General features: G+C 36.5%; 1 long non-coding RNA gene across 1 annotated transcript; it reads right to left on the reverse strand.

Annotated features, from left to right (window-relative positions):
* Positions 23218-25825, reverse strand: LOC107605338. Its single transcript, XR_001612499.2, has 3 exons — positions 25639-25825; positions 25255-25551; positions 23218-25096 (listed from the first exon to the last, which is right to left on the reverse strand). It is a non-coding gene; the product is annotated as an uncharacterized LOC107605338 (long non-coding RNA).

Raw genomic sequence — 26569 nt, forward strand, 5'->3', positions numbered from 1 at the left:
GATTTTCTCTTTTACTGTAAACCGTTATTTTTTAGAAAAAAAAGGCATAAGTCAGTTATTAATCACTGGTACAATTTATCTTCACGTATCCTATTACGGTAATTCCCAAAAACCCTCTACTGAGAACCCTTTCGAGGATGATGTTCTCACCCCCCTTACATTTTTCCCCTTTCAGGATATGGGCGCAGAAGTCACGAAGAGTTTATTTAGTTGTTGAAATGCTCTGTATTGCTTTAGATTATTACTTGTTGTACCCTCGCCTTTATCTTGATATATTCTGTAAGAGGGATAGGAATTGTATTGGTTAATGCTTGTAATGTTATTTATATATATTTATGTATATATATATATATGGATGTACTCTTTATGAGTTTTTGTAAGTTGTATGGTATCTATGGATGTACGTTATCGAACAAAGTATTTTTGGAGTGGCTTTGCGGTTTAAAGTTTTAAACAGGCTCATATTTTAGTATTAAATAGTATAAGTGTCGTCGTAATGTTCGAGCTATCAGAGTCGCGCAGCCGGAAGCGTGAGCTTTGGTAGTTAGGGTGTTACAGCTGGCTAATAAGCCATGTCTAAATTCCTGGACCGGAGTTTTTAGACTAACATTGCATGATTCCTGGAATTTCTATTAAAAATTTTGAATTTATTTATTTTCTTTTTCAAAATAATTTTCAAAAAATACAAAAGAAAAGTTAATAAAATCATAAAACCAAAAATAATTTTGTGTTTCTTGTTTGAGTCTAGTGTCAAATTGTAAGTTTGGTGTCAATTGCATCTTTTTTAACTTTTCTTAAAGTTTTCGAAAACTCATGCATAGTGTTCTTCATGATCTTCAAGTTGTTCTTGATGATCTTCTTTGTTTGATCATTGCATTTTCATGTTTTGTGTCTTTTCTTGTTTTTCATATGCATTTTCAATTTGTTAGTGTCTAAAGTTTGAAAATTTCTAAGTTTGGTGTCTTGCATGTTTTTCTTTTCTTAAAAATTTTCAAAAATAAGTTCTTGGTGTTCATCTTGACATTCAAAGTGTTATTGGTGTTCATCTTGACATTCAAAGTGTTCTTGCATGCATCATGTGTTTTGATCTTGAATTTTCATGTTTTGAGTCATTTTGATGTTTTTCTCTCTCATTGAAAATTCAAAAATCAAAAAAATATATTTCTCTTATTCTTCTCATAAATTTCGAATATTTGAGTTGACTTAGTCAAAAATTTTTTAAAAAAAAAAACTTAGTTGTTTCTTATGAGTCAAGTCAAATTTTCAATTTAAAAATCCTATCTTTTCAAAACCTTTCCAAAAATCAAATCTTTTTCATTTTTCTTTCAATTTTTTTCGAAAATTTTAAAATGGATTTTCAAAATCTTTTTCTAATTTTTATTTCATATTTTCCAAAATCTTTACTAACAATTAATGTGATTGATTCAAAATTTTAAGTTATTACTTGCCTAGTAAGAAAGGTTCAATATTTAAATTTTAAAATCATATCTTTTTTGTTTCTTGTTAGTCAAGTAATTAACTTTAATTTCAAAAATCAAATATTTTTAAATTTCTTTTTCCAAATCTTTTTCAAAATAATTTTCAATCATATCTTTTTCAAAACTTAATTTCAAAATCTTTTCTAACTTCTTATCTTTTCAAATTTGATTTTCAAATCTTTTTCAATTAACTACTTGACTTTTTGGTTTGATTTTAAAAGTCTTCTAATTCAATCATATCTTTTCTCTAAAATTTGAAAACTAAATAAATTAATTACTATTTCTTATCTTTTTCAAATTTTATTGTGTTTCTCTTTTTAATTTTCGAATTCTAACTACATTTTAAAATAAAAACAAAAATATTTTCTTTTTATTTTAATTTAAATTCGAATTCAATCTCCCTCTCTCATCTCTCTATTTATTTATTTATCTACTAACACTCCTCTTCCACTCAAAATATGAACCCCTCTTCTTCTCTGTGTTCGAATTTTTCTCTTTTCCTTCTTCTATTCTTCTCTTCTTCGACTCACACAAAGGAATCTCTATACTGTGACATAGAGGATTTCTCTTCTTTTCTGTTCTCTTCTTTTTCATATGAGCAGGAACAGGGATAAAGACAATCCTGAACCTGAAAGGACTCTTAAGAGGAAACTAAGAGAAGCTAAAGCACAACCCTCTGGAGAGGACCTGACAGAAATTTTCGAAAAAGAAGGAGACATGGCCGAACCCAATAACAATGCCAACAATGCAAGGAAGATGCTTGGTGACTTTATTGCACCCTCTTCTAACTTTTTTGGAAGAAGCATCTCAATTCCTGCCATTGGAGCAAACAACTTTGAGCTTAAGCCTCAATTAGTTTCTCTAATGCAACAGAATTGCAAGTTTCATGGACTTCCATTGGAAGATCTTCATCAGTTTTTAGCTGAATTCTTGCAAATCTGTGACACTGTCAAGACCAATGGAGTTGATCCCGAGGTCTATAGGCTTATGCTTTTCCCTTTTGCTGTAAGAGACAGAGCTAGAACATGGTTGGATTCACAACCTAAGGAAAGCCTGAACTCTTAGGAAAAGTTGGTCAGTGCTTTCCTGGCCAAATTCTTTCCACCTCAAAAGATGAGCAAGCTTAGAGTGGAAATCCAAACCTTCAGACAGAAGGAAGGTGAGTTCCTCTATGAAGCTTGGGAAAGATATAAGCAATTGATCAAAAGGTGTCCTTCTAACATGCTTCCAGAATGGAGCATCATATGTATATTCTATGATGGTCTGTCTGAGTTGTCAAAAATGTCATTGGACTATTCTGTAGGAGGATCTCTTCACTGAAAATCCCTATAGAAGCTCAGGAACTCATTGAAATGGTTGCAAATAACCAGTTCATGTACACCTCTGAGAGGAGTCCTGTGAACAATGGGACCATGACCAACATGGCCGAACCTGGAGAGAGTGAGGAGGACGTGAGTCCCAGTGAGAAAAGCCTCATGGGATGTCCTCTGGACAGAAAGGAGTTTCCCTTTGAGGAACCAAAGGAATTTGAGGCTCATATAGAGACCATAGAGATTCCATTAAACTTTCTTCTGCCATTCATGAGCTCTGATGAATATTCTTCCTCTGAATAGGATGAAGACATCACTGAAGAGTAAGTTACTAAATATCTAGGAGCAATCATGAAGCTGAATGCCAAGTTATTTGGTACTGAGACTTGGGAGGATGAACCCCCTTGTTCACCAATGAACTGAATGCATTAATGAGGCAGACATTACCTCAGAAGAAATCGGATCCCGAAAAATTCTTCATACCTTGTACCATAGGCACCATGACCTTAGAGAAGGCTCTATGTGACCTGGGGTCAGGGATAAACCTCATGCCACTCTCTGTAATGGAGAAACTGGGAATCTTTGAGGTACAAGCTGCAAGAATCTCACTAGAGATGGCAGACAAATCAATGAAATAGGCTTATGGACTAGTAGAGGACGTGCTAGTAAAGGTTGAAGGCCTTTACATCCCTGCTGATTTCATAATCCTAGACACTAGGAAGGATGAAGATGAATCCACATCCTTGGCAGACCCTTCCTAGCCATAGCAAAAGTTGTGATTGATGTTGACAGAGGAGAGTTAGTCCTTAAGTTGAATGAGGACTACCTTGTATTCAAGACTCAAGGTTCTCTTTCTGTAACCATGGAGATGAAGCATGAAAAGCTTCTATCAATACAGAGTCAAACAAAACCCCCACATTCAAACTCTAAGTTTGGTTTTGGGAGGTCACAACCAAACTCTAAGTTTGGTGTTGAGAGGCCCCAACCCTGCTCTGATTATCTGTGAGGCTCCATGAGAGCTCACTGTCAAGCTATTGACAGTGAGCTCTCAGCTTATTGGGAGGCAACCCAATGTTATTTAATTATATCTATTTATTTTTCATTGTTATGTTTTCTTTAAGGTTGATGATCATGTGAAGTCACAAAAACAACTGAAAAATCAAAAACAGAATGACAAACAACATTAAAAATAGCTCACCTTGGAGGAAGAGCTTACTGGCATTTAAACGCCAGTAAGAGTAGCAGAATGGGCGTTAAACGCCCAGCCTGGCACCATTCTGGGCGTTTAACGCTAGAAATAGGCACCAGACTGGCGTTTAACGCCAGAACAGGGCACCAGGTTGGCGTTAAACGCCAAGAAAGGGAGAAAAGCTGGCGTTAAACGCCAGAAACAAGCAACAACCTGGCGTTTAACACCAGAATTGCACCCTAAGGGTGTTTTGCACGCCTAAATGGAGCAGGGATGCTAAGTCCTTGACCCCTCAGGGTCTGTGGACCCCATAGGATCCTCACCTACTCCACCGCTTCTTCTCTCTTCTTCACACCTTTTCATAACACTCTTCCCCAAATACCCTTCACCAATCACCTCCATATCTCTTCCCAAATACCCTTCACGAATCACCTCATTCACTTTTCCCCAAAACACCACCTCCTTCAATATCACACATCACAAACACCTTATACCCCCTTGGCCGAACTCACCCTCACCCCCCCCCATCTCCTCCATTTTCCTCTTCTTCTCCTTCATTCTTTCTTCTTTGCTCGAGGACGAGCAAACACTTTAAGTTTGGTGTGGTAAAAGCATTGCTTTTTGTTTTTCCATAACCATTTATGGCACCTAAGGCCGGAGAAACCTCTAGAAAGAGGAAAGGGAAGGCAAAAGCTTCCACCTCCGAGTCATGGGAGATGGAGAGATTCATCTCAAAGGTCCATCAAGACCACTTCTATGAAGTTGTGGCCAAGAAGAAGGTGATCCCTGAGGTCCTTTTCAAGCTCAAAAGGAGTGAGTATCCAGAGATCCGACATGAGATTAGAAGAAGATCAAAGAGCTATGAGGGAGGAGCAACAAAGGCAAGGAAGAGATATAGAGGAGCTCAAGAGCACCATTGGTTCTTCAAGAGGAAGAAGATGCCACCCTCACTAAGGTGGACCCGTTCCTTAATCTCCTTGTCTATTTATTTTCTTCTATTTTCATTCTCTATGCTTTATGTTTATTTATGTTAGTATCTTTATTATATGATCATTAGTGTCTAGTGTCTATGCCTTAAAGCTACGAATGTCCTATGAATCCATCACCTTTCTTAAATTAAAAAATGTCCTAAATGCAAAAGAACAAGAAGTACATGAATTTCGAATTCATCCTTGAGATTAGTGTAATTATTTTGATGTGGTGACAATACTTTCTGCTTTCTGAATGAATGCTTGAACAATGCATATTTTTTATAGTGAAGTTTATGGATGTTAAAATTGTTGGCTCTTGAAAGAATAATGAAAAAGGAGAAATGTTGTTGATAATCTGAAAAATTATAAAATTGATTCTTGAAGCAAGAAAAAGCAGTGAAAAACAAGGCTTGCGAAAAAAATAAAAAAAATGGCGAAAATAAAAGAAAAAAAAAGAAAGAAAGAGAAAAAGCAAGCAGAAAAAGCCAAAAGCTCTTTAAACCAAAAGGCAATAGCAAAAATCCAGTAACCCTTTAAACTAAAAGGAAAGGGTAAAAAGGATCCAATGCTTTGAGCATTAATGGATAGGAGGGCCCAAAGGAATAAAATCCTGGCCTAAGCGGCTAAACCAAGCTGTCCCTAACCATGTGCTTATGGCGTGAAGGTGTCAAGTGAAGAGCTTGAGACTGAGCGGTTAAAGTCGTGATCCAAAGCAAAAAGAATGTGCTTAAGAACCCTGGACACCTCTAATTGGGGACTCTAGCAAAGCTGAGTCACAATCTGAAAAGGTTCACCCAGTTATGTGTCTGTGGCATTTATGTATCCGGTGGTAATACTGGAAAACAAAGTGCTTAGGGCCACGGCCAAGACTCTAAAGTAGCTGTGTTCAAGAATCAACATACTGAACTAGGAGAATCAATAACACTATCTAAATTCTGAGTTCCTATAGATGCCAATCATTCTAAACTTCAAAGGATAAAGTGAGATGCCAAAACTATTCAGAGGCAAAAAGCTACTAGTCCCACTCATCTAATTGGAGCTAAGTTTCATTGATATTTTGGAATTTATAGTATATTCTCTTCTTTTTATCCTATTTTATTTTCAGTTGCTTGGAGACAAGCAACAATTTAACTTTGGTGTTGTGATGAGCGGATAATTTATACGCTTTTTGGCATTGTTTTTAGGTAGTTTTTAGTAGGATCTAGCTACTTTTTAGTATATTTTTATTATTTTACAAGAAAAATTCACATTTTCGGACTTTGCTATGAGTTTGTGTATTTTTCTATGATTTCAGGTATTTTCTGGCTGAAATTGAGGGACCTGAGCAAAAATCTGATTTAGAGGCTGAAAAAGGACTACATATGCTGTTGGATTCTGACCTCCCTACACTCGAAATGGATTTTCTGGAGCTACAGAAACCCAATTGGCACGCTCTTAATTGCGTTGGAAAGTAGACATCCTGGGCTTTCCAGCAATATATAATAGTCGATACTTTACCCGAGTTTTGATAACGCAAACTGGCGTTTGAACGCCCACTTTCTACCATATTCTGGCGTTAAACGCCAGAACTGGCATAAAAGCTGGAGTTAAACGCCCAAACTAGCTCCAAAGCTGGTGTTTAACTCCAAGAAGAGTCTCTACATGTGAAATCTTCAATGCTCAGCCCAAACACACACCAAGTGGGCCCCGAAAGTGGATTTATGCACTATCTGCTCTTAGTTACTTATTTTCTATAACCCTAGCTACTAGTTTAGTATAAAAACTACTTTTAGTGATTTATTTTATATGCTTGATCAGTTTTAGGCTATCATAGATCATACTGTACACGTTTGGAGGCTGGCCTCACGGCCATGCCTGGACCTTCATCACTTATGTATTTTCAACGGTGGAGTTTCTACACCTCATAGATTAAGGTGTGGAGCTTTGCTGTTTCTCATGAATTAATGCAAAATACTATTATTTTTTTATTCAATTCAAGCTTATTCTTATTCTAAGATATTCATTTGCACCCAAGAACATGATGAATGTGATGATTATGTGACACTCATCACCATTCTTACCTATGAATGCGTGCCTGACAACCACTTCTGTTCTACATGAAAACAAGCTTGAATGCATATCTCTTAGCCTCCATTTCGAAAGATCGGAGTCTTTGTGGTATAAGCTAGAATCAATTGGCAGCATTTTTGAGATCCGAAAAGTCTAAACCTTGTCTGTGGTATTCCGAGTAGGATCTAGGATGGGGTGACTGTGACGAGCTTCAAACTCGCGAGTGTTGGGCATAGTGACAGACGCAAAAAAGATCAATGGATCCTATTCCAATATGAGTGAGAATCGACAGATGATTGGTCGTGCGGTGACAGCGCATTTGGACCATTTTCACTAAGAGGACGGACGGTAGCCATTGACAACGGTGATGCCCCAACATACAGCTTACCATGGAAAGGAGTATGAATGATTGAATGAAGGTAGTAGGAAAGCAGAGATTCAAAAGAAGCAAAGCATCTCCGTACGCTTATCTGAAATTCTCACCAATGAATTACTTAAGTATCTCTATCTTATCTTATATTTTATTTATATTTTAATTATCAAAACCTCATAACCATTTGAATCTGCCTGACTGAGATTTACAAGATGACCATAGCTTGCTTCAAGCCGACAATCTTCGTGGGATCGACCCTTACTCACGTAAGGTTTATTACTTGGACGACCCAGTACACTTGCTGGTTAGTTGTGCGGAGTTGTGAAAAAGAATTGAGATTATGAACGTGCGTACCAAGTTTTTGGCGCCATTGAGATCACAATTTTGTACACCAGTTAGCTTTTCTCTTCTCTGCTGTGTTCTGTTTTCTGATATTCATGAGACAAAAATAAATTGTCTCATAAATTTTTGCTGCTGAGTACAAACAGAACCAGAATTGAAAGTTTGTTTAAAAGGGTCATAACAGCAACTTAAAAGGAAGGCATAGATTCCACCCACCTTCTCTAAGGCTACCACAACCTTCAATTGGTATCAGGAGCTAAGGTCTCAAGAATCAAGCTTAACCGCTTGGAGCAAAGATCCAATGGCGAACAACTTGGGCACAACCACAGTTGCCTACACCCTCACTGAAGGCCAGTCAAACCACCAGCCACCTTTCTTCAACGGGAAGAACTATGCCTACTGTAAAGAGAGGATGAGAATCTTCATTCAATCAATTGATTACAACATATGGAAGATTGTTACGAGCGGTCCCAAGATTCCAACAAAAATAAGTGCTGATGGAGTGGTGACTCCAAAAGAAGAAGCTGAATGGAATGAAGATGATAAGAAGAAGATGGAGCTGAATGCTAAAGCAATCAACCTTCTTCACTGTGCTATCAACTTTGAAGAGTACCGGAAGGTGTCTAGATGTAAGACAGCCAAAGAAATCTGGGAAAAACTCCAGGTTACACACGAAGGCACCAAACAAGTCAAAGAAACGAGGATTGATATGCTGCAAAAAGAGTACGAGATGTTTAACATGAAGGATGGAGAAAGCATTGATGAAGCATTTGAGAGATTCTCAATCATAATCAACAACCTTGATGCTATGGGTACAAACTATGCAGAACAAACCTTGGTGAGAAAACTCCTTAGAAGCCTCACAAAAGAATGGAAAACCAATGCCACTGTCCTAACCGAGAGCAACAACCTAAGTCCCATAACCTATGATGAGCTGAGAGGAAAATTCCTTGCCTATGAAACCACACACACAAACACAGACTCAAAGAAAAAGGGAATAGCCCTCAAATCACAAATAGAACCAAAAGAAAGTGAGTCCAGTGATGGTATTTCAGATGATGAGCTTGTGCTTTTTGCTAGGAGATTTAGAAGGATGATGAAGAACAATGGCAAATACAAGGGTTCAAGTTCAAAGGAGCACAAGATCAACTTGAGCAAAGTGACGTGCCATAACTGCAAGGAGGCTGGACACTTCAGGCTAAACTGTCCAAAGCTCAAAAAGGAGGACAAAGGAAAGAAGGAAAGGAAGAGAGTGCTCATGGCAGCTTGGGAGGATCTTGAGAACGACTCAAATGAAGAGGAAGAATCTGAAGGAGATGATAAAGACTGCTTTATGGCTGGAAACAATAATCTTGATGAGGTAAATTATTATGATTTAACCATTGGGGACTTACATGCTATTATTGATGATCTCACTTTAAACACCTCAAAACTGCTTGACAAGTACAATAAATGCAGATCTGAAAGAGATGTGTTAAGAGCTGAAAATGATTTTTTAAAAGAAAAAGTGAAGGAAACTGAATGTGCTTTGGACATCATTGAAGAAAACAGATTTCTAAAATCTGAACTTGAAAAATTAAAAGGAAAGCACATTGTGGATCCTTCTCATGAGTTAATTGCTGAAAATGAAAGATTAAATGATATGATTAAAAAGCTGAATGGTGACTTAGCAAAATTTTCTCAAGGTTCTAGTAACTTGGACAAATTACTCGCAAGTCAAAGACCATTGTTTGAAAAATCTGGTTTAGGCTACATAGCAGAGGAAGATGCAGTTTCCAATACTTCCTCTATAAAATTTGTGGCTTCTTCATCAAATACCAAAACCATACCAAACAAATCTGGTATTGGATATGCTCTAACATTTGAAGAAACATTTGATGAAGTATACACAAGTGAAACTGAGCCTTCACCAAGAACTGAACCGAGTTCAAACAGGCCAGGTTTGGGATACATTTTGAAAAATGAGGTTGTTTTCAAGAAACCACCATTTTACAATAAAACCTCATATTTGAAAAGTCCAAATGTTCAAAGAAATTCTGGTGAAAATGCATTTGTAAAGAGGAACAATTTTAATAAAAATCAGTTTATCAAAAGAAATGTATCTCCTCCAAAAACCAGAAAATTTCAACATTTTAATCATTTCAAGCAATATAACTCACCTCAATTTCAGCGACACACATCAGAAAATCATTGTGTTAATTGCAAGAAATTTGGTCACTCATATGCACAATGTTTCATTGAAAAAAGAGTTGTAGGAAACAAAGTTTACAATGTTGTTTGTGATTTCAATGCACTTGGAAAACCAAGATGGATTAACTTCAAAAGATTCAAATTAATTTGGATACCTAAGGCTACTTGAAACTCTTCATGCAGATTTGCCTAGCATCCAAGAATAAAAAGGACATGTGGTACATGGATAGTGGATATTCAAGGCACATGACTGGAAGGTCAACTTACTTCATCAAACTAAATAAGTATGATGGAGGTTTTGTGACCTTTGGAGATGATGGTAAAGGTAAAATTATTGCTGTTGGAAAAGTAGGTAATAAGCAATCTACTTTCATTGATGATGTACTTTTGGTATGTGGTTTGAAGCACGATCTTTTGAGTATAAGTCAGCTGTGTGATTTAGGATATTTAGTGACTTTCAAAAGACTTGAATGCTGTATTGTTAATGAAAAGAAAAATGAAGTGATGTTTGTTGCCAAGCGTTTTAATAATATGTATGGACTTACTCTTGATGAGCTAAAGGATCAAAATGTAGCTTGTCTTCACTCTAAAGAATCTGAAAAGTGGTTATGGCATAAGAGATTGGGCCATGCAAGTATGTTTCAAATAAACAAACTTGTAAAGAAAGAATTAGTAAGAGGCCTTCCTTTGATAAAGTTTGACAAAGACATCACTTGTGATGCTTGCCAAATGGGAAAACAAACAAAAATTTCTTTTAAACCAAAGGAAGACATCTCTACTAAAAGACCACTTGAATTGCTACACATTGATTTATTTGGTCCAACAAGAACTCAAAGCCTAGGTGGTAAACATTATGGCTTAGTAATTGTGGATGACTATACTAGGTTTGGTTGGGTTTTATTTCTTGCACACAAAAATGAAGCCTTTTCAGCCTTTGAACCTTTTTGCAAGAAAATTCAAAATGAAAGGGATTTAAAAATCTCTTCTATAAGAAGTGATCATGGAACTGAATTTGAAAATAATTTATTTGAATCCTTTTGTGAGGTATTTGGAATATCTCACAACTTCTCTTGTCCAAGAACACCACAACAAAATGGTGTTGTGGAAAGAAGAAATAGAAGCATACAAGAAATGACAAGAGATATGCTTTGTGAGAGTAATGTTCCAAAATTCCTTTGGGTTGAAGCGGTTAACACGGCTTGCCACATTTTGAATAGAATAATCATAAGGAAATTTTTGAAGAAAATTCCTTATGAACTTTGGAAAGGTTACCCACCAAACTTAGACTACTAGCACATCTTTGAATGCAAATGTTTTGTTTTGAATAACAAGGATAATTTGGGTAAATTTGATCCAAAGGCGTATGAGTGTTTGTTTGTAGGATATTCCACAACTAGTAAAGCATATAGGGTTTATCATCAAGATGCTAGGATTATTGAGGAGTCCATACATGTTACGTTTTGTGATACTAATTTGGTGAAAAGCATTTTGGAAGATTGTGATGTAGGAAATCAAGCTCAAAAGAATATGAAAGTGCTCAAAATCATGAAAAGGAAAATTCTGGTCAAGCTGAACCAGAAACTGCAACTGCTGAAAATTCAAGAGACAATTCCATTATGTCTCATGAATCTGAAGGAGATCCTGGAAACAGCAACACCCAAAATCCCTTGGTATCTGAATCTGCCTCCAAATCCACCAGACCTCGTGAATGGAGATTCTTGAAGAATTTTCCTGAGGAATTTGTCATTGGGAACGTTTCTCATGGATTGCAAACACGGTCTTCCACTAGAAAGGCAAATGAAGCATCAAACATTGCCCTTCTTTCACAAATAGAGCCTCAAAATGTTAAGGAAGCCCTTAGTGACCCCTCTTGGGTTAAAGCTATGGAGGATGAGCTTCTTGAGTTTGAAAAGAACCAAGTGTGGACTTTGGTTCCAAGGCCAAGTGGAAAGAAAGTGACCGGCACCAAGTGGATATTTCGGAACAAGTTGGGAGAAGATGGTAGCATTGCAAGAAATAAGGCACGGCTAGTGGCACAAGGATATGACCAAGAAGAAGGAATAGACTTTGATGAATCCTTTGCCCCTGTTGCCCGAATGGAAGCCATAAGACTTCTCTTAGCATATGCTGCATTTTATGGTTTTAAATTATATTGAATAGATGTGAAATGTGCATTTTTTTTTAATGGAGTGATAGATAGAGAAGTGTATGTGGAGCAGCCTCCTGGTTTTGAAAATAAAGAGCATTCTGATCATGTTTTCAAATTATCTAAAGCTCTCTATGGTTTAAGACAAGCTCCTAGAGCTTGGTATGAGAGACTTACTCTTTTCTTTTGAAAAATGGCTTTCAAAGAGGCACCACTGACACAACTTTATTTATTAAGAATTCTAATTATTCTTTTATTCTAGTCCAAATATATGTTGATGACATTATTTTTGGATCAGCCAATGAATCCATCTGTTCTGAATTTGGAAAACTCATGACAAGTGAATTTGACATGAGTATGATGGGTGAACTTAATTTTTTCCTTGGGCTGCAAATTAAACAAACCGAAAATGGTATTTTCATTCATCAAGAGAAGTATGCCAAGGAATTAGTTAAGAAATTTGGTATGAAAAATGCTAAACCCATGGGAACTCCCATGCATCCTAATTCAAAATTAGATAAGGGAGAAACTGAGAAAGATGTTGATGAGACTAGGTATAGAGGAATGATTGGTTCTCTTATGTACTTAACTTCCTCTAGACCCGATATTGTGCAAAGTGTTGGATTGTGTTCTAGGTTCCAATCCAAACCAAAAGAGTCACATCTTTCTGTAGTTAAAAGGATCATTAGATATGTTCATGGCACATCCAATTTTAGTCTTTGGTATCATAAGATTGATAATTTTTCTGCAGTTGGTTATTGTGATGCAGATTTTGCCGGTGATAGAGTTGATAGAATGAGTACTTCAGGCCTATGTTGCTTCCTTGGAAAGTCATTAAATATTTGGTCAAGTAAGAAGCAACCAACAGTGGCCTTATCCACTGCAGAGGCTGAGTATATTGCTGCTTCTTCTTGTTGTTCTCAGCTTTTATGGTTAAAAACTCAGCTTACCGATTACAAGTTAAATGCTGAAAATATTCCCTTATTGTGTGATAACATGAGTGCCATTAACATTTCTAAAAACCCAGTCTTGCACTCTAGAACCAAGCATATTGAAGTGAAATTTCACTCAATAAGAGAACACGTTCAAAAAGGGGATATTAGCATTCAATTTGTTAAATCGGAGGAGCAATTAGCAGACATTTTCACTAAACCACTGCCTGAGGACAGATTCTGCATGCTTAGGACTAGTCTAGGAATTTTGAGTTATGATTCTTTGTTTGAAAATTGCTGATGTATTTGCTGGAGCTTTTTGTCTCATAAACAGGTATGAGACAATTCTGGGCAGAAGAAGAACGTTCCCCTTAATCAGCGTGATCTGGGCTTATTTCAAGTGAAAAATAATTTGGGTCAACCTCAAAAATCAGATCTAGAGTGGTCCAATATGTTTCCTCAAATCCAACCATCTCTAGGCCCAAATATGAATGTTACACTTTTTGTTTGGTTGATAATTTTTTGTTGGGCTGTGTGTTTAATTTTTTTTTAAAGGATTTTCATTTAATATTTTTTTCCAAAAAGATTTTCAGTTTGATTTTTTTTTTGTTTTTTTTCGTTTCTCAAAATTTAAAATTAATTTCCTATTTTATTTTAAAATCAAATAAAATATTTCTTTAATGAGGTCATGTCTTTTCAAGTCAAATCAGTGGTGATGCAGTTGTATGGTTTGAGAAACTTTCTTTTGGGTACGGTTACCAACACTCCCTCTCTTCCCTCCATAACTTTTTCTCAAACCCTTCGGTTTCTTCCCACTCTCTTTACCGCTTCTCTTCCCTCAAAAGCCTAAATATTACCAAGTGAGGAAGAAAACCATTGCTAAAAGGCCTCCTCGTGAAAAAATCTTCAAGCCTCACACAAAGCCTTCAACTCGCTCTCACGACCAAACCTTCACACCCTCTCCTTCTCCTCCTACCTCTCCTCCAAGAACTGCTCCCATGGTGCGGACCAAGACCACACCTAGATTCCCTGCTTCTGCCAAGCCGACGCCACCACCAAAGGCGACGCCTTCCAAACCAGGCTCTTCAAAACCTGATTCTTCGAAACCTAGCTCCTCGAAAGGTAAACGTCTGGCGGCTGATGAACAAGTTCCCGAACCAACACAACCCAAATCCAGGTTGGTTCCTGTGCGCTCTCAACGAGGTAAAGCTCGAGTTCATCTCAAAAATGTTAAAGAACCAGACATTGGACCTTTTGATCACAAAGCTCATTTTTTGACCTCTCATTCAAACTATAAGCCCTATAGATTCAAATCTGCCATGTATAATGACTTTTATGAGGGGGTTATTTATTATCGTACCATGTGTCCATCTTTTCTAGCCGATTTGCCATCTTTGAAAAGAAAAGGTTTTCCTTTTGTTGATAACTTGATTTTTCTGGATTGGAATCATCTTTTTGACATTAAAAAGCATGTTTATCCCTTATTGGTCAAAGAATTTTATGCCAACATGACTTATCATGAAGGCACTGCTCACTCATATGTAAAGGGCCGAGACATAGTTTTAAACAATGAAACTATCAGTGATGCTTTGAAGTATACTGATGTTGGGCCTTGTGCTTACACTTCAGTTAAGTGGGATGAAGGTGTTGGAATTTCTTACAATGATGCATTAGCTCACATTTGTGAACATGTTTCTTTAATTGATGGCATTACACCCACTCACAAAGCCCTAGGATATGAGTGTGCTCAGTTGCACTAAATGGTCAACCACATTATACTTCCTCAAAGTGGCTCATATCAAAGGGTTTCCTACACTGATACTCTTGTTTTATATGCCCTTCTCACTAAAACTGAAATTTCATTTGCATACTTGATGGTTAGATATATGTTTGACTCTATTAGGAGTGAAAAAGACAAAGCACTTCCTTATGGCATGTTTCTAACTTGCATATTTGAGTATTTTGGTGTTGACTTGACCAATGAGGAATATCAAAATAGACATTCATACTTGAAAAGGGGTGGTTCAGTGAAACAGCCCAAAAGACCTACTCAATCTGAAAGGGTGGTCTTAGATGATAAAGATGATGACTTTGTTCCTGAGGAATCTCCTTCTCTTTCCACTGAGGGTACATCAATATCTACTGGGAAGAAATCCGCTCTGCTGAATGTGGTCAAAGATGTTGTTCAGGAGTTTGTCTTCCAATCCAATCATATGATTGCCATGAGCAAGGAACAAAGGAAGCTAGCCAGCAAGCATGAGAATTTCCTAAGAAAATCAAGGGATAGAGTGGCTGTGTTCATGACTTTCATTGATAACCTTCAAAAGGATGAAGATCCTGCCACTGATGTTGAAGAGAAAGCGGAGGGGAATGGTTCTGATGCCTAGAAATTGTCTCATGAAAACTGCTGCTGCTGCTCTCTTTTTGTCTCATGAATTCTGTTTTTTTTTTGCTACTGTTGAATTGTTTTTATTTTGGATGACTGTAATAACTCTAAATATTACTGCACTTTTGATAGTTTAGTTAGTACTTTAAACTGTGCTCTAACTCTTTACTGCAGGACTCAAGATATAGTTTTTGTTGATCTTGCTTATTATCCGCCCTTGATGACAAAAGGGGGAGTAATAACAATAGGATAATAGGATGGTAAATGTGTCCTATGAATTTTTTGGCATTGCTGTAGCTACTAGTATTTCTTTTGGGATTTTTTGTCTGCTTTCACATGTTGAATATTTGTGCTGCTGATATTAGCTTGATGTTGGGCTGAATATGTGATGTTGTTTGTTTGATATCCCTTAGACAAGATAAATGTGTGTAGCTCTTTATTGTGATTTCTTTAAGTACAATATAAAACAGGAACAAAGAGGAAAGCATAAATCCAGGAGGAGCTAATCTTGGAAAGGAAAGGGGGAGCAACATAAAAGCAAATGACAAAAATCAAAGGGAGTTTCTAAACCTTACTCAAATTCATTTCCTTTTGATTATTGCTTAAATCATGTTTGTCATCAAGGGGAAAATTGTTGAGTTAAGAAATTAACTAAATTAATTAGTGATGACAAATATTATTTTTGGGCAAAATAAATAATTAGTGTTGAGTGTTAATAATTATATGTTGCTAATTATTTATAAAATTGTTGCAGGCCAAAATTAAATCAAGCAGCCCAAATTGGAATGAAAATAAAAACATCAAGGCTAATGGGCTGGTTAATCAAGTGGAGCCCAAAAAAAACAAAGAAAGGAACCATCGGGCCAAGTAAATCAAAACCGATCCAAGCCCATGTCCATCAATTCAAGTTGATCCAACCAAGCTTCTCATACAAGATTGAAGTCTTCACTCTCTCTCATTGCTTCCAAAGTAACGTTCCTTTCTTCTCTGTCTTAGTCAAACCACTGAACATAGAAAAAGTAAGAAAGAGAGCTTAGTCCCTAAGCTAGTCATGAAAGAAGAAGGAAAGAGAAGGTTAAGCAAAGAAGGGTGAGGTCTAATCAACCATATCAAGAAAAGATCAGAAAGTTCAAGGTAATCCATTTCCTCTTGCATGCAACACAATTTCTTCTCTTCAGCTTCAACTCTCTGTATCTCCGTTTTGAGCTATATGGAAAAGAGGATTTCTGTTCCTCTCTGCTGTAAATCCACGGTCTCAAACATGTCTTGGGGACCAAGTTGGTTTTCAAGGGCTCAGATTAAGTTGACCATTGGAAGACTCTTGTGGTTGTTGCTTTATGGCTTTTGGTCAAGATGGAGAAGTCAGAAGCAAAGTTTCTACTCTAAGGTTTAATGAGAAAAAGTGAATCTGTGGGTTGGTGAAGCTCAAGGCTCAAGGTGTTGACCTTGGAAGAAGAATCCAGCAACATACAAGGAGATAAAAGAAGACTTTCTGCTCATTCAGAAGCAAGGAGAGAAAACCAGAGTTTGAGAGTTGTGTTCTGAAAAGAAGTTCCTCTACTTGGATAATGCTTTCTTTCAAAGAAGCATTCGGCCAATACTGAAGAACTCAAGCTGAGGTTTGTAAATCTGGTTTTGCACATAGCAAAGAGGTTGTTGATGAAATCAATCTCCTTCATGTTTTACAGATTGTAATGTAATTTTCTATGTTTATCTTTCTGTAATTTTTTGTGAGAAAAGGCATATTGAGAGAGCTCAAGTAAAAGCCATGAGTGGAAAAAGGCTGAGTGAAACACTTGAGAGAAAAGCCTAGAGTTTATTTCAGATTTATTTAGGTATGTCTTTGTCTTGTATCTTGTACCTGTGAGGTATCCCTTTCTTAGTTGGGTTAGCACTAAGAGTGAATAGTTAGGTATTAGCATAGCCAATGTCAAGTTAGGTTAGAATCTGAGTGTGAAAGGATTGGGTCAATCCTGTGAAATTGGTGTATGTAATACTGTTAACTATAGTGAAAATTCTTCCATTGTTGTAGAGGAGACTGGACGTAGGTTGCATAGCATAAGGCAACCGAACCAGGATACATGCGGGTGTTAGCTTTTCTCTTCTCTGCTATATTCTGTTTTCGGATATTCATGAGACAAAAATAAATTGTCTCATAAATTTCTGCTACTGAGTACAAACAGAATCAGAATTGAAAGTTTGTTTAAAAGGGTCATAAAAGCAACTTAAAAGGAAGGCATAGATTCAACCCCCCTTCTCTAAGCCTACCACAACCTTCAATTGGTATCAGGAGCTAAGGTCTCAAGAATCAAGCTTAACCGCTTGGAGCAAAGATCCAATGGCGAACAACTTGGGCACAACCACAGTTGCCTACACCCTCACTGAAGGCCAGTCAAACAACCGGCCACCTTTCTTCAACGGGAACAACTATGCCTACTGGAAAGAGAGGATGAGAATCTTCATTCAATCAATTGATTACAACATATAGAAGATTGTTATGAGCGGTCCCAAGATTCCAACAAAACAAGTGCTGATGGAGTGGTGACTCCAAAAGAAGAAGCTGAATGGAATGAAGATGATAAAAAGAAGATGGAGCTGAATGCTAAAGCAATCAACCTTCTTCACTGTGCTATCAGCTTTGAAGAGTATCAGAAGGTGTCTAGATGCAAGACAGCCAAAGAAATCTGGGAAAAACTCCAGGTTACACACAAAGGCACCAAACAAGTCAAAGAAACGAGGACTGATATGCTACAAAAAGAGTACGAGATGTTTAACATGAAGGATGGAGAAAGCATTGATGAAGCATTTGAGAGATTCTCAATCATAATCAACAACCTTGATGCTATGGGTACAAACTATGCAGAACAAACCTTGGTAAGAAAACTCCTTAGAAGCCTCACAAAAGAATGGGAAACCACTGCCACTGTCCTAACCGAGAACAACAACCTAAGTCCCATAACCTATGATGAGCTGAGAGGAAAACTCCTTGCCTATGAAACCACACACACAAACACAGACTCAAACAAAAAGGGAATAACCCTCAAATCACAAATAGAACTAAAAGAGATTGAGTCTAATGATAGTATTTCAGATGATGAGTTTGTGTTTTTTGCTAGGAGATTTAGAAGGATGATGAAGAACAAGGGCAAATACAAGGGTTCAAGTTCAAAGGAGCACAAGATCGACTTGAGCAAAGTGACGTGCCATAACTGCAAGGAGGCTGGACACTTCAAGCTAAACTGTCCAAAGCTCAAAAAGGAGGACAAAGGAAAGAAGGAAAGGAAGAGAGTGCTCATGGCAGCTTGGGAGGATCTTGAGAACAACTCAAATGAAGAAGAAGAATCTGAAGGAGATGATAAATATTGCTTCATGGCTGGAAACAACAATCTTGATGAGGTAAATTATTATGATTTGACCATTGAGCACTTACATGCTATTATTGATGATCTCACTTTAAACACCTCAAAACTGCTTGACAAGTACAATGAATGCAGATCTGAAAGAGATGTGTTAAGAGCTAAAAATGATTTTTTAAAAGAAAAAGTGAAGGAAACTGAATGTGCTTTGGACATCATTGAAGAAAACAGATTTCTAAAATCTGAACATGAAAAATTAAAAGGAAAGCACATTGTGGATCATTCTCATGAGTTAATTGCTGAAAATGAAAGATTAAATGATATGATTAAAAAGCTTAATGGTGACTTAGCAAAATTTTCTCAAGGTTCTAGTAACTTGGACAAATTACTTGCAAGTTAAAGACCATTGTTTGAAAAATCTGGTTTAGGCTACATAGCCAAGAAAGATGCAGTTTCCAATACTTCCTCTATAAAATTTGTGGCTTCTTCATCAAATACCAAAACCATACCAAACAAATCTGGTATTGGATATGCTCTAACATTTGATGAAGTATACACAAGTGAAACTGAGCCTTTACCAAGAACCGAACCGAGTTCAATTAGGCCGGGTTTGGGATACATTTCAAAAAATGAGGTTATTTTCAAGAAACCAACATTTTACAACAAAATCTCATATTCGAAAAGTCCAAATGTTCAAAAAAATTCTGGTGAAAATGCGTTTGCAAAGAGGAACAATTTTAATAAAAATCAGTTTATCAAAAGAAATGCATCTCCTCCAAAAACCAGAAAATTTCAACACTTTAATCATTTCAAGCAATATAACTCACTTCAATTTCAGCGACACACATCAGAAAATTATTGTGTTAATTGCAAGAAATTTGGTCACTCATATGCACAATGTTTCATTGAAAAAAGAGTTGTAGGAAATAAAGTTTACAATGTTGTTTGTGATTTCAATGCACTTGGGAAACCAAGATGGATTAACTTCAAATGATCCAAATTAATTTGGATACCTAAGGCTACTTGAAACTCTTCATGCAAATTTGCCTAGCATCCAAGAACAAAAAGGACATGTGGTACATGGATAGTGGATGTTCAAGGCACATGACTGGAAGGTCAACTTACTTCATCAAACTAAATAAGTATGATAGAGGTTTTGTGACCTTTGGAGATGACGGTAAAGGTAAAATTATTGCTGTTGGAAAAGTAGGTAATGAGCAATCTACTTTCATTGATGATGTACTTTTGGTATGTGGTTTGAAGCACGATCTTTTGAGTATAAGTCAGCTGTGTGATTTAGGATATTTAGTGACTTTCAAAAGACTTGAATGCTGTGTTGTTAATGAAAAGAAAAATGAAGTGATGTTTATTGCCGAGCGTTTTAATAATATGTATGGACTTACTCTTGATGAGCTAAAGGATCAAAATGTAGCTTGTCTTCACTCTAAAGAATCTGAAAAGTGGTTATGGCACAAGAGATTGGGCCATGCAAGTATGTTTCAAATAAACAAACTTGTAAAGAAAGAATTAGTAAGAGGCCTTCCTTTGATAAAGTTTGACAAAGACATCACTTGTGATGCTTGCCAAATGGGAAAACAAACAAAAATTTCTTTTAAACCAAAGGAATATATCTCTACTAAAAGACCACTTGGGTTGCTACACATTGATTTATTTGGTCCAACAAGAACTCAAAGCCTAGGTGGTAAACATTATGGTTTAGTAATTGTGGATGACTATACTAGGTTTGGTTGGGTTTTATTTCTTGCACACAAAAATGAAGCCTTTTTGGCCTTTGGACCTTTTTTCAAGAAAATTCAAAATGAAAAAGATTTAAAAATCTCTTCTATAAGAAGTGATCATGGAACTGAATTTGAAAATAATTTATTTGAATCCTTTTGTGAGGAATTTGGAATATCTCACAACTTCTCTTGTCCAAGAACACCACAACAAAATGGTGTTGTGGAAAGAAGAAATAGAAGCATACAAGAAATGACAAGAGCTATGCTTCGTGAGAGTAATGTTCTAAAATTCCTTTGGGCTGAAGCGGTTAACACGGCTTGCCACATTTTGAATAGAACAATCATAAGAAAATTTTTGAAGAAAACCCCTTATGAAATTTGGAAAGGTTACCGACCAAACTTAGACTACTTGCACATCTTTGGAAGCAAATGTTTTGTTTTGAATAACAAGGATAATTTGGGTAAATTTGATCCAAAGGCGTATGAGTGTTTGTTTGTAGGATATTCCATAACTAGTAAAGCATATAGGGTTTATCATCAAGATGCTAGGATTATTGAGGAGTCCATACATGTTACGTTTTGTGATACTAATTTGGTGCAAAGCATTTTAGAAGATTGTGATGCAGGAAATCAATCTCAAAAAGAAGATAAAACTGCTCAAAATCATGAAAAGAAAAATTCTGGTCAAGCTGAACCAGAAACTGCAACTGCTGAAAATTCAAGAGACAATTCCATTATGTCTCATGAATCTGAAGAAGATCCTGGAAACAGCAACACCCAAAATCCCTTGGTATCTGAATCTGTCTCCAAATCCACCAGACCTCGTGAATGGAGATTCTTGAAGAATTTTCCTGAGGAATTTGTCATTGGGGATGTTTCTCATGGAGTGCAAACACGGTCTTCCACTAGAAAGGCAAATGAAGGATCAAACATTGCTCTTCTTTCACAAATAGAGCCTTAAAACGTTAAGGAAGCCCTTAGTTACCCCTCTTGGGTTAAAGCTATGGAGGATGAGCTTCTTGAGTTTCAAAAGAACCAAGTGTGGACTTTGGTTCCAAGGCCAAGTGGAAAGAAAGTGACCGGCACTAAGTGGATATTTCGGAACAAGTTGGGAGAAGATGGTAGCATTGCAAGAAACAAGGCAAGGCTAGTGGCATAAGGATATGACCAAGAAGAAGGAATAGATTTTGATGAATCCTTTGCCCATGTTGCTCGAATGGAAGCCATAAGACTTCTCTTAGCATATGCTGCATTTTGTGGTTTTAAATTATATCAAATGGATGTAAAATGTGCATTTTTGAATGGAGTGATAGATAGAAAAGTGTATGTGGAGCAGCCTCCTGATTTTGAAAATAAAGAGCATTATGATCATGTTTTCAAATTATCTAAAGTTCTCTATGGTTTAAGACAAGCTCCTAGAGCTTGGTATGAGAGACTTAGCTCTTTTCTTTTGAAAAATAGCTTTCAAAGAGGAACCACTGACACAACTAGTAACCTTTTTTTAGAGAGAATATGATTTCAAATTTAATGAGAAATATCTAAAACTAATCTCAAAAGAAACATTCAAAATCTAAAAAAAACATCTAAAATAAAATAAAAACAAACATCTAAAATCATTATAAAAAGAATATCCAAAATCAAATAAAAAGAAACATTTGAAACGTACCAAAAATAACATCCAAAACCTAACAAAAAAGAGATATCCAAAATTATTTTATAAAATCTAAAACCTAACAAAACGAGACATCCGAAAGTATTGGGAAAAAAAATCCACAAACTAAGAAAACAAACATTTAAAACTATTAACAAAATCATCCAAACACCTAAAAAGAAAACACATATAAAAACATCTAAAATACTTTTTATAAAAAAAGACACATCCGAAACCTAGGAGGAAAAAAATCTTAAACAAGTAACAATAATCATCCAAAACCTAATAAAAAGAAACATATGAAACGTAACAAAAAAGAAACATCCAAAATCTAACAAAAGCGAGATATTCAAAATTTATTGAAAAAAGAACATCTGAAAACTAAGAAAAGAAACATCTAAAATTATTAAAAAAATCATCCAAAACCTAAAAAAAGAAACATCCAAAACATAAGAAAAAAATATAAAACCTAAGAGAAAAAAACATCAAAAACTAGTAAAAAGAATCATCCAAAATCAAGAAGATCTTGTGTGAGAAGATGAAAGGGGTGGCCACGCCGTTTTTTATGCGAGGAGATGACTCCAACAGCAACAGCACAGTGTCACGTCAGGTGCACTTCCAGGGGGCACGTGGCGGGGGCGTAGTAGTGGTGCAGTGGCGCGATGGACAAGCAAAGCACTAAGAGTCGGGCACATATTGTGAGGGGGAACACGATTATATGGTAGGGACACAAAAGGAAAGGAGAACACAATGCTCGGCATCGTCGTTGTTGGAAGAGAGACGAGAACGCCGAAGGTTTGGAATGAATCATCGTCGAAGGAGGATAGGAATGGCGTCGTCGTTGTTGGAGGAGAGAAGGGAGAAGTCGTGATGTGGAAGGCGTTGTCATCGTCGGAGTAAAGAAGGGAGATGCCGTGGGTGTGGGCAGCATCCTCGTCGTTGGAGATGAGAATGGAGGAGATAATGGAGACGTCGAAGGGTTGGAAGGCGTTGTTGGAAGGGTTTTGTGTTTTTGAAAATTAAAAAATAAATAAATTTTAAAATCAAATTTTTCATTAGTTTATTTCAGTTGGTTACACCCCTAATGAGTTATTTAAACTTTTTCCTGTCCGAAATTCACCATCCTTTTTTCCTTTTATTGCATGGATAATAAGGTTGAAACGAATTCTTATATGCGCCTCGTAAATTCAATCCATCTCCCCTTATAATTTGTAATCAATAAACGTATATTAAAGACATCATTATTATAGTGGATCTTTATAAATAGGACTATAATCACAACATAAAATTTGTTCAACTTACTTTATAAACCAAGACTAATATTCAAAATCTTACTTTAAAAAATATCAACTTAGAAGAAAGATTTATGCGGAAATAAATAGATGACTAACAAGGCCAACTACCAAAGAAGAGAGCAAAAGGGCCGTCTATTCTATTATTCCAGAAGCAGCCCCAGGTGATGATGGCTTTATATCCAAATCTTCCAATTTTATTGGAATACTATCAAGTAGGATGTATGCAAAGCTGTTAGAAGCTTTTTTGGAGGAGGACGCATGCTTAGGGGTTCAATCACACTCAAATTTGTCTCATTCCAAAGATACAAAATGCAACTGCAATTAATCAAATTCAGATGACAGCCTCGGCACTATGTTCTACAAAATCATCTCTAACGTACTTGTTCATAGACTGCAACCTTTTATGAATAAAATTATTAGTGACAATCAAAGTGCTTTTATCCGAGGAAGACTCATTAGTGATAATATTTTAGTGGCTCATGAATATTATGTGTTTTTTGAAGAATAAGGACTATAGTAATCATGATATGGCACTTAAAATTGACATGAGTAAGGCCTATGATAGGGTTGAATGGAGTTTTCTTTGGTTTATGATGGCGAAATTAGATTTCTGTGATAAGTAGATTGGGTAGATTAAAGAGTGTGTGTCTACAATCTCTTAATCTGTTGTTGTGGAAGGAATTCCTACTGGCTTCTTTAGGCCAAGCAGAGGGCTCCGTCAAGGAGATCCTCTCTCTCCCTATCTTTTTTTTATTTGTGCAGAGGGATTGTCCTTTCTACTCCACAAAGGAGAACAGAATAACTTACTGCAGAGACTCCGGTTAAATAGTAGATGCCCCTCCATTAACCACCTATTATTCGCAGACGATTCTATATTTTTTGGAAGAGCTAAAAGGCAATCATGTGACAAGATCCTAGGTATCCTACAGCAATATAGCAAGTTGAGTGGCTAGCTCGTTAATTTAAACAAGTCAGCCATTTTTTTTCAGCAAGAATACGCCTCAAACAACCCAGACAGAACTAGCTACTTTGATTGGGGTTCCTAATATTGGTGCTCAAGATCATTATTTGGGCCTTCCATCAGTTGTCAATAGAACCAAAAGAGAAACCTTCTCATTTGTTAAAGATAAGGTTGAAAAGAACGATGCTTTCGGCAAGCCAAATAGAGGTTTTGATAAAGGCGATTGGCACAGCGATACCGATTTACTCGCTTAGCTGTTTTAAGCTTACAAATACTCTTTTAGATGAAATTCATAAAATGATGATACAGTTTTGATGGAGATAAAAACAGAATGAGAGAAAATACGTTGGATAAGTTGGGACTCAATCAACAGAGACAAACATTCAGGAGGTTTGGGTTTTAAAGATCTCAAAGCTTTCAACCTATCGATGCTAGCTAAACAGGGATGGAGACTTCTAACAAAACACATTCACTGGTATGTAAAATCTACAAAAATAAATATACCTTGTTCTTGGAAGCAAAGCCTGGATTCAGACCTTTTTGGGTTTAGCGGAGACTCTTGGAGGGCAGAAAGGTCCTGAAGAAAGGCGTTAGATTCAGTATCACTACCCATGGCTCCACCAGAATAAGAGAGGACCCATGGTTCGGAGACCAACCCCCTTTCAGGTTTCCAACAACAGTGGAACAAAATCTTGAGATGCATTGGGTCCGACAGCTGATAACAAATACTAGTAAATGGAACATGGAGTTATTACAGGAAAATTTTAATGCAAAAATTGTAGCACAAATTTGCAAAATCTCAATTGAACAAGGAGGGGAATCAATTATTTGGGTGAACGACAAAACAGGGCAATTCTCAGTGAATTCAAGATACTTGATTGCATACCAGTTCTATCATCCGCCGATAGCGAGTTTAAACCCCCGATTTCAGATGAAAGACTTATGGCAACAAATCTGAAATATACAGTGTCAGCCAAAAATCCTAAACTTCATATGGAGGTTAGTCCATGAGGGTATAGCAGTGCTGGAGAAGATACATAACAGAATCCTCAACATTGATCCCCTTTGCCCAAGATGCTTGACAAAGTCAGAAACTGCATTGCACGCGGTGGTTTTCTGCCCAGACTCCATGGTGGTTTAGAACAAGTCCCAATTTGCCAGTGACATCTTAAGAGACACAAACCTTTAAGCATGACAATGGTGGAATCAAATGGTCGAGAAACTCAAATCTCAAGCGGACTTCAAGAAAAAAAAGAGTGAGATTGCTTACCTCCTTTGGGAACTATGGCTGGCGCAGAACTCCTTCACTTTTGAACAGAACCGACGAGAACCTCGAAAAGTTCTGTCCCAGGCAACGATGAAGGTGAACTAGTACAGAGCTCACTGTATGCAAACCGAGCTTTTAAGCTTCTTTTTCAATTTCTTTAGCTTTTTCTTCACTCCCTTTAAGTTTATCATCTCATTCTGATTTGAAAATACTAAACGCTAAATTACGCTTTTTAATTTTATTATGGAGAAGGTAATGGTGTAGAACAGAGATATAGAGAAGCAGCGTGCTTTACAGGCGTATGGTGTTAGAGAGCGACTAATCGGACGGTGTGAGTGCTTCTAGGCAAATCGGACAGTCCAATTTCAAAAAAATATATATAATAATCAATTCGGACCATCCGATTTGATTTTCGTTTTATTACAAAAAAAATTTTCATACAACACGGACAGTCCAATTTGCTTCTTCCAAATTTCAAAATTTTCTCCCTGCAAATCGGACTATCTGATTTACCCATGATATTTTCTTTTAAACATAACTCACATGGTCCGACATATCTATAGCACAAGTCAAAAAAGGCTGCCCCCACAAATTAGTCTAGCACTATTATGCCCCATAAGGCAGCAAATCACATACATGCCTCCAATAACCAAAAAAATGATCCGCTAAATTATGTTGATATTATATTTGCCACTTCTTATGCAATAAATTACAAGTTTACTTTTGAAAAAAAAATAATTAAACTTGTTTTATCAAGTCTAAAGTTATCAATTAATAATTACAATAAAAAAACTTAATTTTTATACTAATTAACTTATTCACACTTTTTGTATATAAAAATTTATCTTAAATTTAAATATTACTTAATCAAAAATTAAAACAGTTTAACTCCTTATAATAATTTTTTTTTTGATGATAGTTTATAAGTTCGTAA

Source organism: Arachis ipaensis, chromosome B06, assembly GCF_000816755.2.
Source record: "Arachis ipaensis cultivar K30076 chromosome B06, Araip1.1, whole genome shotgun sequence".
In the NCBI taxonomy this organism is placed as follows: domain Eukaryota; kingdom Viridiplantae; phylum Streptophyta; class Magnoliopsida; order Fabales; family Fabaceae; genus Arachis; species Arachis ipaensis.